Source organism: Octopus sinensis, linkage group LG17 (assembly GCF_006345805.1).
Source record: "Octopus sinensis linkage group LG17, ASM634580v1, whole genome shotgun sequence".
Classification (NCBI taxonomy): domain Eukaryota; kingdom Metazoa; phylum Mollusca; class Cephalopoda; order Octopoda; family Octopodidae; genus Octopus; species Octopus sinensis.
The window spans coordinates 44,048,205-44,064,045 of record NC_043013.1 but is presented as its reverse complement, the minus strand read 5'-3'; the positions used below and the strand labels follow the sequence as shown (position 1 = coordinate 44,064,045).

The 15,841-nt window shown below is 37.6% G+C and overlaps 1 protein-coding gene and 1 long non-coding RNA gene across 5 annotated transcripts in view; one reads left to right on the top strand and one right to left on the bottom strand.

Moving 5' to 3' along the window:
• LOC118766787 overlaps nt 1-4,441 on the bottom strand; it is a 21,942-nt gene extending 17,501 nt beyond the window's left edge. Inside the window, exon 1 of the long non-coding RNA XR_005002702.1 lies at nt 4,356-4,441. This is a non-coding gene — a long non-coding RNA (uncharacterized LOC118766787). The remainder of the gene's footprint in view (nt 1-4,355) is intronic.
• Nucleotides 1-15,841, top strand: part of LOC115220746 (zinc finger protein GLI4-like) — a 467,588-nt gene that overhangs the window by 253,727 nt on the left and 198,020 nt on the right. The gene's annotated exons all lie outside the window — the stretch shown is intronic.

Genomic DNA, 15,841 nt, shown 5'->3' with positions numbered 1-15,841 from the left:
TAAGTAAATCAATTACTATATCTTAATCTATTTCATAGCTTTACAATAATGATAACATGAAAATTTGGTCAACCAATTACTCAGTTAAGAGAATAGCCCTATAAGATGTAGGTAAATGACTGAGTAAGCAGGTACAATCAACAGATCCAGTTCAGTAAATACATTATGCCCCTATCAAGCCAAGCCCCATACTGCATATTCTGACTTGCCAAGCCCCATACTGCATATTCTGACTCCTGCTCCAGAGCGTCGGCTGCGGGGTCATTCCGAAAAGCTCTACCTGTGACGATTTCATCTCAATCGAAGGAGAGGAGCTTTCTCCGTCCGGGTTGCAGATCCGTGGAACAAGCTGCCAGATGAGATGATGAAGATGCCGACGACCGCTTTGTTCAAAGTCTCCCTTGACCTCAAGTGGCCTGAACTCTTTACATGAACACCACCCTGTACATATCTCCATGTCCCCCTACATGGCCTTGCTTTTTGCTTTTTGAGCCAAAAATTAACTAACTAACTAACTAAATTGCTATCTAAGCAAGTTGCGTTTCTGTTTCTATATAATTGCATGTTCTCATTATTTTTGTGGTGTGCAACCTAATATAGTGCTCGCTGCTAAGAAAATTATTGAATGCTGCAATGTCTATGCAAGTCTGAGATAATCTATGATGGATTTTAGATGACATGGCTAAGTTTTGACAATTATTGACCCAAGAATAGTCATATCTTAAGGCATCATAATCCACTCTAGTACGGAGCTGCTGTTTGCTGAGATGTGTCCAAGTATCAGTGGTTTGGTATTTCTTGGAGGAATTTGTCCAGGTACCTTCTGAAATGTTATGAAGTAAAGTTTTTTTTGGCATATTTAAAAAAATGTTTTAAAGTGAAACTGACTTTAAAAATATGGTAGATATTTCGTAAAAGACCCATTCGTAACCTCGGTGTAAAATAGTTTTTTTCCCATAAGATTTTTTCAAGTGCATTCAATATATCTCACCTCCAAAGATTTGGTTGCTATTTCTAGCATGCCCTGCTATCACATAACAGCTATTTGCAATAAAGGACCCGAAATACCTGTTACGTGGTAACAGGGCATGCAAGAAATAACAGCCAAATCTTTCCTTTTCTGGGGAAAGGAGCCATTTACGCATGATTTGGCAGAAGAGTTAGCATACCAAATAAAATGCTTCTCAGCATTTCATTCGTCCTTATGTTCTGAGTTCAAATTCCACCGAAGTCAACTTTGCTCTCCTCCTTTCAGGAACACTTGGGTTGATGTAATAAACTAGCCTCTCAAATGGGGTCAATGTAATAAAGTAGCCTCCCCCCTCAATTTCAGGTCTTGTGCCTATAGTAGAAAGAATTATTATTATTATTATTATAAGACAGCAAGCTGGCAGAATCCTTAGCATTTCAGACAAAAATGCTAACTGGCATTTCTTCTGACAATTTATATTTTGAGTTCAAATCCTGCAAAGGTGTAATTTGCCTTTCATCTTCACGGTATGGATACAAGGTAAAATATTGGTCAAGTAAAAGGGTCAATGTAATCAACTTACTATCAACCACATCTCACCCCCACCTTACAAAATTGCTGGGCTCATGCCAAAATTTGAAACAATTATTACTAAGGTGCAGGCATGGCTGTGTGGTAAGAAGCTTGTTTTCCAACCACTTGGTTCCAGGTTCAGTCCCACTGTGTGGTACCTTGGGCAAGTGTCTTCTACTATCACCTCAGGCCTTGTGAATGGATTTGGGAGACAGAGACTGAAAGAAGCTTGTCGTATATATATGTATGTGTGTGTGTATATATATATATATGTCTGTGTGTGTGTATTTGTCTTTGTGTCTGTGTTTGTCCCCACTTCACTGCTTGACAACTTGTGTGTTTACATCACCATAACTTAACAGTTTGGCAATAGAGACCGATAGAATAATTACCAGGATTTAAAAAAAAAGTCTTGGGGTCAATTTGTTTGACTAAAACCCTTCAAGGCAAGTACCCCTGCATGGCCACAGTCAAACGACCAAAACAAGTATAAGGAAAAAGAACAAAAGTATATATATATATATTATATATATATATATATATATATATATATATATATAATTGCAGTGTGGAAGGTGTTTATATGCCATTTAAGAAACACACAAAAACCGTTTGATTCACTTCAACATTTAAATTTAATTTGCCAAAATATTTTCGTCGCTTTGAGACCACGACCTGTTCGCTGACAAAATTCTGTGCTGCATCGGAATTTTGTCAGTGAACAGGTCGCGGTCTGTTTGTCTGTCCTTGTTTGTCCCCTCTGTGTGTAGCCCCTTTTGGGCAGTAAAGAAATATGTATTTCACCTGTCACTACATTCTGATTTCAAATTCTGCCGAGGTTGACTTTACCTTTCATCCTTGTGGGGTCAATAAATTAAGTACCAGTGGAACACTTGGGGTCTATGTACTCGACTCGTCCCCTTCCCCAAAATTTCAAGGCTTTGTGTCTTCAGTAGAAAAGATTATTACTTTATTATTATTATTATTATTATTACTTTATTATTATTATTATTATTATTAGTATTATTATTATTATTATTATTATTATTACTATTATTATTATATTAGTAGTGGTAGTTATAATAGTAGTAGCAGCAGCAGCAGAGTTATCATTATCATTGTTACACTCAATGAAGTCAGAAAATATAATCTTCATGGAATTCTGTTCTTTTTTTACTTCTAAACTGAAAGGTTTTCATTGTTATAATAAAGAGAGAGGCAGGAGAGAGTGAGTAAATGGAGAGAAAAGAGAGAGAAAGAGTGTGTGCTTAAGTGTGTTCAGGAGCAAATATTATTAGAGAGAAGGAGATAAAAAGAGAGTGTCCATTGGCGGGGTGGGTAACCATTTTGCTAGCTATTTTAAGCTCATTTTTAATCCCACTTTAGGTGTTACTTCTAAATTAAGAAATTCTTTTGCATGAGATCCCAAGCAAAAAAGAAAATATAGAGTGTGGAATAAAGAAATAAACACTGAAAAAAGGAGTAGAATTACAGATAAAGGGGTTAATATACTCATATATATTAATTTATTCCACTCACCACCACCATCACTACCAAATATGACCAGCACAAGTCAAGTGGTTAACTTTATTGTACAGTCTGTTGGGTCAGATTTAAAAAGTGCAGTGAGTCACTGGTTTGGAAGAATGAATCCATTCAGCTTGAATTTCCTTAGATAAATGAATGAGGGCCGGGAGGGGGAGTGAAAAGTTCTATTATGTAAAGTTAGCAACTGTATGGTTATAATGTGTATACAGTCCACATACTCACACACAAACACACACAACTTCCTTTTCACCAACTATGTTTTATGATAGGGATTTTATGGTGTGGAAGTCTAATAACTGAACCAAGTAAAATAATATCCCGACACTGGCAGTTGTTAGGCTTTCCAACCAACCTTGACCATTTACTGACTTTAAAACTGGTCCTGACCATATAGGCTTGGATAGTCCTATGGGTTCCAATTTTTAAATAGCCAACTGCTCCTCCCAAAAATGCTACAAGTTGTAGAAAGCATTGTTCCTATTCACCAGAGCTATAACAAATAGATCTAAGTGACGGACTATAGGCAGGCTTATATCTGTACTAGCAAATGCACCCATCTTTGGACAGTTTAAGTTGCTTTGGTGGTATCTTTTTTCACCAAATAATTGAATTACTGAGAAGGTTTATGAGTAGCACAGCAATGTAGGTTTCTGATTAACCTAGGAATGGACCAAATTAAAGGCTGGTTATTGTGGAGGTCATTGCACTTTAATGATCACAGAACATATAAGTTTGCAAGTGATGCAAAGTAGAGCTACTGAAGTGTTTTGGGAGAAAAATACGGATAATGACTAAAAAATATAGTTGTTTTACATGAAAGTGAAAGTTCTTGTGATTGTTTAAAAAAATCTAGAACAGAAATGCTAAAATGTGTTTGAAACAATGGACACCAGTTGAAATATCATAACAGATGGATAAACATGCATCCTTAAAGTGAAACAATGTCACTGGTAGGTAAACAAAGGTATCGACAAATAGAAGAGAGGAAGGGAACATCACCTTTCAGGTAATTCAGAATAAGTAAAGGTAATCTTGCCAAAGTTTAATGCAGTTTAAATATGGAGATTAAGATTGTTTGGTATTGGATATTCATCGCAAACAGTGTTCTTGGTCAATTTAATCACTGTTGCAGGTGGACAGTCGAAATAAATAGATATGAAATCTGCTTCCTTGCAGTTCTAAGGGTTTTAACTCTTTTTTCTAGCAATATAGGTGTTACCTAGTACCCTAAGTCATAGTTGTATATATGTATGTATTTCCTCACTTAGGCATTGTGAGACTAATAGCCTGGTGAAGAACTCAATATACATATGCTTCAGAATGAAGTGTTAGCTGAATATAGAGCAGTATAAGAAAGAGAGAGGATAAAGGAATAAATGATTATCTTATGAGCTTCATTAGCTTACAGCTGTTTCAGTTATAAGATGCAGTGCACTCATAGCTGAGTGCTGGAAACCTTGAATATGAAGTGCAATTTATTTGGGAAAGAATTACATTTGTGCCTAGATTAGGGGATGGCATCAACAATGAGAAAGTCAATACAGATGTATATAAAAAATGCCTATATCCAAAAAGTTATTAGGTGTATTCATGGAAATATATGTATATATATGTAGGCAGCTATATGCAATATAAAACCAAAAAGGTAAAATTCAATAATCACTAATTGTGCCTGAAGGTACTAGGTAGCACCTATGTTGCTAAAATATAAGTTAAAACCCTTAGAACTGCAAGGAAGCAGTTTGATGTCTGCTTTCCAGGCTGGAATGGATTGGAGACTGTCAGAATGGTGTAGATACCTCTGATGAGAATCCAATAAGGTTTGAAAATTGATTAAGGTTGTTCATCATTTAACGATGGTGCATCAGCATGGCCGCAGCTCTGAGCTGAAACTAGAGAAAAAAAATGTATACACACTCTGGGACACCCACAGATACAGAAAGACACACACACGCAAACACAACTCACAGATACACACAAAACGACACAGAAAGATAATGGGGAGAAGGTATGGTGTTACAAGTCCGACAGCTGTTTCTGGGAGCTCAGAATTACTTCATAATGTTGGTAGATGTAGTTCACCAGAATATGTAACTAGTGATGGAAACAAATAAACACTGGATAGATCCGGCTTCCATCTTCAGAGTGGAGAGATAAAAATCTGACAATTCAGATCATGATGTAGGAAAATTTAAAAGCAGAATGGGTGAAGAGGAAGGCAAGGAATAGTGGAGGGAGGAAGTTGGTTGCTCAGTGGGAAGTGAAAGATTCCTGATGTGAAATCGTGTGCTGACATAAATACTGTTGTATTTTGGGATGGTCATTTTTTAATATTTGTTTTTTGCCAAATAAATACACTTGTTTCTCACTTCAGAGTTATATTTGTTCTTATTTTAGTGTCCAATGTTTGGAAAATTTTCTGTTTAGTCCATTCTGTCTTTCTAACAGAATGGACTAAACTGAACAGGATACACATGGGATGGAGAGTTGCTGAAGATGTCACAGGATGTGTGACGAAAGATTTCCAAACAAAGGACATTAAAATAAGAACAATAATATTAGGTTGGTGCATAATTATTGTGGCTTTTTTCAATAAACAATAACAACATTTAACAAAAACATCTTTAAATGATTATTCTGGAGCATATTCACCATCTACTTCAATTTTGCTTAAATTGGCATTTTGTTTAAATTTTTTGTTGAATAAAATTTATTGGAAAAAAGTCACAATAATTATGCATCAACCTAGTAAATCTGCTCAGGAAAAATGAAAGACGTCTTTGACATTTCAAGCCTATGCTCTTCTACAGAAAGGAATGAGGAGAGAAAACAAATGGGGAGAGGGAAAAGAAAACATATCCGAATTAATGGATGCACGTGCTGAAATGACCCGAAGGAAATACACACACACACACACACACACATGTGAAGAAAATTTGTATTAATGCCACCTGACTGACTCCCGTGCTAGTGGTATGTAAAAGCACCCACTACACTCTCAGAGTGTTTGGCATTAGGAAGGGCATCCAGCTGTAGAAACCTTGCCAGATCAGATTGGAACAGCCACCCGGCTTGCCAGTCCTCAGTCAAACCATCCAATCCATACCAGTATGGAAAGTGGACATCAAACGATGATGATGATGATGATATTTTACTAGTTATAATGGCCCCAGGTATACATACAAAAAAAAAAAATTAAAACAGGAAAATATACTTAGTAATTATATTCTTATAATCTATACTCCCTTACATGCATTTCAGTTACAATTACAAATTGAAACACGTGTTGTATGATATGTTATAAAAGAGTATTTTCAAGCTATAGTCTTGTCTTATTTGTGTGTGTGTGTGTGTGTGTGTGTGTGTGTGTGTGCTGGCATGAGTTGGACGATTTGACAGGATCAAATGAGCTAGATGACTGTGTCAAGTTCCAGTGTCTGTTTTGATTTTGGTATGGTTTCTACAGGTGAATGCCCTTCCTAACACCAACTACTTTACAGAATATACTGGATGCACACACACACACACACACACACACACACCACATACACACACGCATTGTATGCAACTGATTTTTGCATATCTAAACAAGTGGGTCCTTAAAAGTTTCAATAAATATCTGAACATGTAAAAGTGCATGTGTGTATGTCTTTTGAGTGCAGGTGTACATAATTGCATGCGAATATGAGTGCAAATTTAAGAATCTATGCTAATGAGTATTTGATGTATTTCAACACCATATGTAAAACATGCCTACAGTCAATCATCTAAATATACTTGGAAACAGCCATCTGTAAGTGCAAATATTAAAATATTTGTGTGTGTGTGTGTGTCTCTCTCTCTCTCTCTCTTTCACTTTCTGTATATATTTATATATATATATATATATATATATATATATATATATATATATTATATATATATATATATATATATATATATAGGCGCAGGAGTGGCTGTGTGGTAAGTAGCTTGCTAACCAACCACGTGGTTCCGGGTTCAGTCCTACTGCATGGCATCTTGGGCAAGTGTCTTCTGCTATAGCCCCGGGCCGACCAATGCCTTGTGAGTGGATTTGGTAGACGGAAACTGAAAGAAGCCTGTCGTATATATGTATATATATATACATATATATATGTGTGTGTTTGTGTTTGTCTCCCTAGGGTCGATTTGCTTGACTAAAGGTGGTGCTCCAACATGGCCGCAGTCAAATGACTGAAACAAGTATAAAAGAAAGAAAGAAAAGAATACACACACACTCACACATGCACACACAACTACAAAGGAAACACAGAAAGAGCCCTCAACTCCCACCTCCCACTTAACAATTTGCAGTGGGAATGAGCAAATAAAGATTTTATATTGTTTATTCTCTCACTACCAGCACTTCATATAGAAGGGTCTTTCCCAAACACAATAGGCCACTGTGCCCTTACACTGGCCCTTTTTTTTATCTTTTTTTTTAGGTATTCCCACCACCACCAGAGTTGAAAGGAAGAAGGGGAAGTGGAGACCCATCTATGACCAGTTTCTTTTCTTTTTTTTTTTCTATTTCTTTGGTGATGGTGGTGATGGAGATAAGATGTTTGCTAATCCTCTTACACCTGACATGTTGATAAAACCAAAGTGGGGAGGGTGGGGAGGAGAAGGATTATCTCTGCTGTGTGAGGTGTGGAAAGGTGATAGGTTGGTACTTGGCAGGATGGAGGAATGTGTGTGTGAGTGTGTGTGTGTGTATCTGTATCTGTGTATGTGTGTGTGAGAGAGAGAGAGAAAGAAAGAGTAGTAGTAGTAAGTTCCTGTCAGTGTGCTTTTTTTGAGCATGCAGTGATAGAATGACAGTGTGTGTGTGTGTGGTGTGTGTGTGTGTGTGTGCGTGTGTGTGTGTGTGAGTGTGTGTGTGAGTGCGCGTGCGCATGTGTATGAGTGTGTGTGTGTGTGTGTGTGCATGTGTGTGTGTTGTGTGTGTGTGTGTGTGAAAAGTCTATGGGTGAAAGAGAATTTGAATGAAGGTGTGTTAAGTGAAACAGTGGACTTGTATATGATAGTGTGTTTGTAAATGTGCAATATTGTAGGGCAAGTGTGTTTGCTTGTGCATGTGTCTGTGTTTGAGCGAGAGTGAAAGTGAGAGAGAGAGAGAGAGAGAGAAAGCAAGAGAGAGTGTGTGTGTGCATGCTGTATGTTGGGGTGTGAAGAGTGTTTATCTGTGTGTGTATGCATGTGTGATAATATTGGTGTCTATGTATACTTGTTTGTATAACAAGTGTTTGCATGTGCACGAGGAACTGTGGCTGTGTTGTGTGACAAATACTGGTATGGACCTGTGTGCGTGTGTGTGTGTGCGTGTGAGGGAGAGAGGCAGCATGCGTGCATGTGTATGTGTGACTGTGTATTTGTGGGATCATATGACATGTGTACTTGCTTGTGTATGATAACTTTTCATATGACAGCGTGTGTGTGTGTGTGTTTGATATGACAGAATGTGTGTGTTTGATATGACAGAGTGTGTGTGTGATAAAATGCGGTGGCAAGAAGATTATGTTTACTTAGGTATGTTAACCACTTCAATATATTGGCAATATCAAGCAAGGGTTAAGTTTGTTTTAGAGGGTGGGGCAAAGTTTGTTTGTTACCCACTCAAAACACCTCTCTAGCTTTTATTCTCACATTTTTTTTTTTGCTTGTTTGCATTTTTCCCATTTGTGACATTCATTCACTCACTGAATAGTAAATTCAAGTGTGTGTGTGTGTGTGGTGTGTGTGTGTGTGTATGAATGTGTCTATGTCAGATGTCTGGGTACTGTGTCATTTGAAACAATTATCTTGAAAGGAAGCTACTCCATCCATCACATAAAAATCAAACAAACTTTAAATGAGAGCAAGTAATTATTTCTTAGACTGACATGCGTCCAGTGAAGGGCGCATGTCAAGAACACTCATCCTCCACAACAGAAGTGTTACTCAAGAAGACCCATCCTCCACGGCATCCCTTGCAAGGGTCCCCGTGTCAGTGTCACATTAAAAACTCTTGTGCCAGTGGCGTGTATTAGGCACTTGTGCTAGAACCTTGTAGAAGCACTTGTGCTGGTGGCATGTTAAAAGCACTCAATACACATGATAAAGTGGTTAGCATTAGGAAGAGCATCCAACCATAGAAACCCAACCAAATCAAAGTGGAACCTGGCGCAGCTTGCCAGCTCTAGTCAAACCATCAAACCCATGCCACCATGGAAAGTGATGATGATGATGACACGTGGCCAGAACTTATGAAAAAGAGATATAGCTCAGTGAATCAATCTGATACTTATTTTACCGACAGTCCACATTACTCTGTAAGGAGCATAGGGTCAGTTTCCTGGTTTCTCTGGCGAATATATTCCTCCCTGGATGGAACACTTGTCCATCACAGGATTACTCATTTTCACCAGCTGAATGGACTGGAGCAATGTGAAATGACATGTTTTGCTCAAGAACAACAACTCATAACCCGGTCCTGGAGTCAAAACCACAATCTTACAATTATGAGTCTGACACACTAACTACTAAGCCATGAACCGCCACTATTTTATTGATGTAGGAGCTGAATTTGATCCCAGAATTCATAAGAGCAACATTAAATATTTCATAGTAAACACTACATAGCATTTAATAAATGTTTTGAATGCTATCATCTTATACTTACTGGTATATATTTTATTAATTCCAACACAATTTGAAGTCAGTGGACTGAAAGCTAACACCTTCAGACCACTGCTTCCCTTTTTTCCTGTCTTTGATGATAATTGATTTTAACATAAGCACTGGGCCTGCAATTTGAAGGAACGGTTAGCTGATTAAATCACTCCTAATACTCAATGACTTGTACTCAGAGAGAATAAAGATATCCTTGGCAGGATTTCAACTCAGAATGTGAAGAGCCAGAAGAAATACTGCAAGATGGTCAACCCTGCAGTCTTTTAATAATAATACTTTTTAATATTGGTAAAAGGCCAGTAATTTGAAAGGGGGGAGTCAGTACCATTCATCTCAGTGCTTGATTGGTACCTTAACCCTTTAGTATTTAAACTGGCCATATCCGGCCAAAATAGTTAATCTGTTTTATGTTCAAACTGACCAGATCCAGGCCCTCACACCTACCCTACAATGTTATTCGACATTAAGTAATTACACCATCAACATCTTGAAGATATGAGATAATGCATGATTAATTCAAATCAATGGGAATCAATAAGCATTATGTTTGATGGAATAATCTGAACGCTAATGGGTTAATCAACCCCCAAAAGTATGAAATATGAAGTTGACCTTGGAGGGAATTGTTCCCACAAAATTTATGACCTTGAAAAATAAAGGTACATTTGATAATGCAACCCTAAATACAGATGCCTGAAAAGAAAATGGTAGAACAGTTGTACTACAGTCAGAAAATACTGTTGCTAACAGCATTGTTGTGTTACCAATGGCATTTTTCTTAAAATTCAAATTCTGCCACAACTCTTGGTAATAGCATCTATTAATTCCTTCTGGGTTATCATCTAATTGAAAATTAGGTTCCACAGACAGGAAATGTTTTATGTTTTGACTGGCATGTTGTTTTTTAATTTTTTTTTGTTTTTGTTTTATGCCAGAATGTGAAGAAGATATTACAAGCAAGAGGTGTCAGCTGTCTCAATCAATTTACTGTAGTACAATAACGAATAAGAGTCCAGGTGTCAACCTGCGATGGAATTCTACTGTAGTTTGAGTTAGTTGATTACAGAGCTAACACACACACACATTCTCATTTATTTTATTAATGAATGAAGACATTGTCCCCATGCCACAATACTACACACAACGTGTGTGTGTGTGTGTGTATACATACATACATACATACATACATACATACATATATATATATACACACACATACACACATTCCTATAGACATGCATAACTTACATAACATGCATTTCTCAGCAGTTTTATTCTATGAAATAATACCCCCCCCCCGCCGAATAGGATAAAATGAACAAATAGATAAAAAGAGGACAAATAAATATATAAATCAAGATAACTTATTTTCTTTTCGTTTTTTTCCGGTGTGGGGGGGTTAAGATAATGGAAATAACATCATTACTAATCTCCAGAATTTATTTTATTGCAGCAAATATTACTAGCATTTTGCTGCTCAGTAGGGACATGGGACACAGTAAAATGTAGGGGTGGGGTTCAGGGTGGAAATTAAATTGGGTGTAAAAGGAATGGGGGGGAGGGTAGATCAAAGATATTTCTAGAGTTTAGTGCGCATTTTTTGCTGTGTAGTTGAAACAAAGAATAATAACTACCAATGAGGGAAAGTAAACTAGACACTAGTGGCTACACTACTACCCACCATTGAAACAATCCTCCACCCATCACCTTGAAGATGGGTCAATGAGGGAGCCTCAGTATGGTTGTTTGACCTATTCGAAATAGCAACCATTTCATCATCATCATCATCATCATCGTTTAACGTCCGTTCTCCATGCTAGCATGGGTTGGACAGTTCAACCGGGATCTGGGAAGCCAGAAGGCTGCACCAGGCTCCAGTCTGATCTGGCAGTATTTCTACAGCTGGATGCCCTTCCTAACGCCAACCACTCCGTAAGTGTAGTGGGTGCTTTTTACATGCCACCGGTACAGGTGCCAGGTGAGGCTGGCAACGGCCACGATCGGATTGGTGATTTTTACGTGCCACTGGCACGGAAGCCAGTCAAGGCGGCACTGGCATCGGCCATGTTCGGATGGTACTTTTTACGTGCCACTGGCACAGGGATCACAACTACAATTTCCATTGATTTTTGATGTTGGTGTACTTTCATTTTTGTATTTGGTTTGAAAGTTTCTTGATGTGAACTTGTGTGTTGAAACAGATTTGTTGTTATCTTGAGAATGTCATTACACCAACAATAAAGATACACAATGGTTCTGTTTCATTTCTTTTACTATTACTCATCAATTGTTTTATTAATCGCTTATCTTAATCTTTCAACTGATTTGTTGATTGGTTAAATGGTCAATTAGTTAACTAACAATAATAAAAGAAGTTGATAGAATCAGTGTGTGTGTTTATTATTGGTATAATAAAGAACAGGGTAATGTAGCCTTATATAACTTTGAAAAGGTGGGATCATCACAGCTGAAATAGTTCACTCACTCAATGGCATTCAAGCTGCAATCAGTCTGAAGATAAACAACACTGATCAGGAACAAGCCTGTGCTCAATATAGCAGTTAAATCTCTCTCAAATCACACTCTATTGAAGGCAGTAGTCCAGCATGGCTTTGGTCGTAATTGCTAAGATATTGAAAAACTGGTTTTCCTTTAAAAAAAAAAAAGGGCACTTTTATACAAAAAAAAATGATGGAAAAAAAAACAAACTAGTTACTCATGTCTGGAAGGTCTTTGGTTGTGGATGTGTTGGATCAGAGCTGACTTGGGGCTAAACAGCAACACCAGGGTGTATCACTACATGGTCACTCGATATGCTAGAAATAACAGTTAAATGTAACCCTACAGTTTAAAAGAAAAAGATAGGAATCTGGGTAAAGTAATCTCAGATACATTACATCTAAAGAAATGAATGCATGATCAATCACAACTGGAATGCCTTTGATCACAGATCTGCCATGTCATGGTTAACCTGGGACTAAGCAACAAAAACTATTTTGTTGCTGTTGTTATTACTACTTACCAACACAATCACCATCAACTCTTATTATCATCACCCCTCCTTTGCAATTAAACCCACCTGTGTTTGCTACTAAATTACTATCAACCAGATACAGACTTACTAAAACATTCCTTTACCTACTACTACTACTACTACTACTACTACTACACTCACACACACACACACACACACATGCATACATCATCATTTTAATGTCCACTTTTCCAGGCTTGCATGGGTCAGACAGAATTTACCGAGTGCAATTTTCTGTGGTTGGATACTTTTACCTGTTGCCAACCTTCATTTGCTCCAGGTATTTTCTACACATCCAGACAGGTCTTTGTAGAATATAGGAAAAGATGTCAAGACAAATAAACACACACACACACACATTATCATCATTTTAATGTCCACTTTTCCACACTCACATGGTTTGGACAGAATTTTGCTGAGGTGGCTAAAAAAGCCAGATTCCTTTCCTGCCACCAACCCTCAGTTGTTTCCAGGCAAAGTAATATTCCTCCATGACCAGACACCAAGCAATGTCAAGGCAAGGAGACAATAACGCACAGGTGCATGCACACACACAGAGTTTCTGTCTACCAAATCAATTCACAAGGCTTTGGTTGTGTCACAGTCAAAGTAGAAGACACTTGCTCAAGGTGCCATGCATGGGACTGAACCGAGAACCATGTGGTTGATAAGCAAACTTCTTAACCATACAATCATATCTGTGACTAAAGTATATAGCCACACACACATACACATTCACAGAAGCACAAAGATCTATATATATTTTATCATCATCATCATAATCGTTTAACATCTGCTTTCCATGCTAGCATGGGTTGGACGGTTTGACTGTGGGCTGGCGAACCAGATGGCTGCACCAGGCTCCAGTCTGATCTGGCAGAGTTTCTACAGCTGGATGCCCTTCCTAACGCCAACCACTCCAAGAGTGTAGTGGGTGCTTTTACGTGCCTTTACATGTCTTATATATCTCTGTATATATATTATATGTGTGTGTATATATATATATATATATATATATATATATATTAGTGAAGGTGCTTAACTCTGGTTAGAGCATCAAGTTTACAATTGTGAGGTTGTGAGTTCGATTCCCAGACTGAGCTGCGTGTTGTGTTCTTGAGCAAGACACTTTATTTCATGTTGCTCCAGTTCACTCAGCTGTAGAAATGAGCTGCGATGTCGCCGGTGCCAAGCTGTATCGGCCCCTTTGCCTTTCCTTTGGATAACATCGGTGGTGTGGAGAGGGGAGGCTGGTATGCATGGGCGACTACTGGTTTTTCATAAAAACAACCCTAGGTTGTGCGTTTGCTGATGAGGCGACTTTCCTCCTAGACTTGTACCCAAGAGGGGAGCCTCTTAGGTGCACCCACGACCATTTATGACCAATAGAGTTGAGTTAATGTATATTACATTCATGGCAGAAGGTACTAAATATCAAAATATTTTATCACAACTGGTGAGATAACTAGTGTTTATTCCACTACATACCTCATCACTTAATAGAGCTATAATTCAAATAATAACTACACTCTCCACCACAGCCCCATACTTACCATATCATCTGATATCAAATAATATCTGCTTTTGCCACGACCTCATTTAACCCTTTCGTTATTGAATTTATTTTGAGATGCTTTGTGTTTCTTTCAGTTATTTTAAATATAACAAAGAATTTAGTAAAATAACTTAGTTATCATTCAGCTAGTGTTAGGAACATTAATTTTGACTAAGGTTTGGTGGAAGATTTTAATTCAAAGCTTTTGAAAACAAGACATTTGTACTACAGAGCCAGAGCCGGTTTCAGCCGGGTTTGTAACAAAAGGGTTAATATTCTGACTGGAAGGAAAGAGGCTCTAAGCATGAATTTTTGTTTGAAAATTGCATGACAGTATAAGCTGCCGATAAATCCTGTCTACAACAAGTACAGTCCAATTTCATTTCCTTTTTTTTGTAGTGTAGCCCCAAACAGCCCCGTTTAAACAAACCTATATAGAGCATAAGTATACGCTTGAATATACTGAGCCTTTCACACAGAGGTTCCCAGCCAGTTTCTGCCTATGAACTCCTTTGGTTACTATTCTATTCCCCCTCTCCCTATAGTCATTCGATGTGTGCAAAAATTAGGTTTTACAGATGCCCCTTTCAAAATGCCCGTTTTGTTTCTCATACAATAATTTGTGTAAGATGAACTATGTAACACGTTGAGAAAGGAACCTAGCTGTTTCTTGCAATAAATACATTGAAAGCAAAATCTTTTCATGGATCCTTAAAATACTACGGTAGATCCCCAATTTACTATTTTGCTTGCATGGACCCCAATTGAAAAGCACAGTTTTCACATACACCATATCACTGTCTGGCTGAATACTACACTGAAACTCTTTGACAAGCAGTAGTTGTTTGTTTGCTAACTGTTGGTCAGTCCCCAGGCCAGCCCTCACTCAACAGATTTATGATCAAAGATATTTCAGATGCAAGTACCCCATCCTTTATAAACCATAACAAATCTAGGAATATATCATTCAATATGTCCTTACAGTTTTACTGTCAAGTGAGTCGAGTGAGATTTGATTGTTATTTCTAGCAGATCAACTGGTACTGGTTTTGTTTTGCTTCTTGTCTGCCCTGAGCCAGCAGCCCTGTGATCAAAGTTGTGATGTAACCATCTCATTTTCATTTTGCAGGTTTACTGAGTCTTAGACTACATTATCCAACACATCTTTTCATTTTAAACACAATAGAGTGATCTGATAGTAATTTAGCTGCTATTTCCAGCATGCTTACTGACTATGTAGAAACTTCCTAGTAGGCTTCAGTGGACTATTTGAAAGTTAAATGACTTAGATACAGATATAATGAACTGCTTGTGATAAGATCTAAGGTATTAATTATCCTCTGAAATAGTTGTCTGATATTCGTTTGTACCATTAAATAAATGAGTTGTTTTACTCAGAAACTTGTTTGCATTTTCTGTAAGTAGTTCTATGCTACTTTCTCTCCAATTTTGGAAATAGGAGACAAGC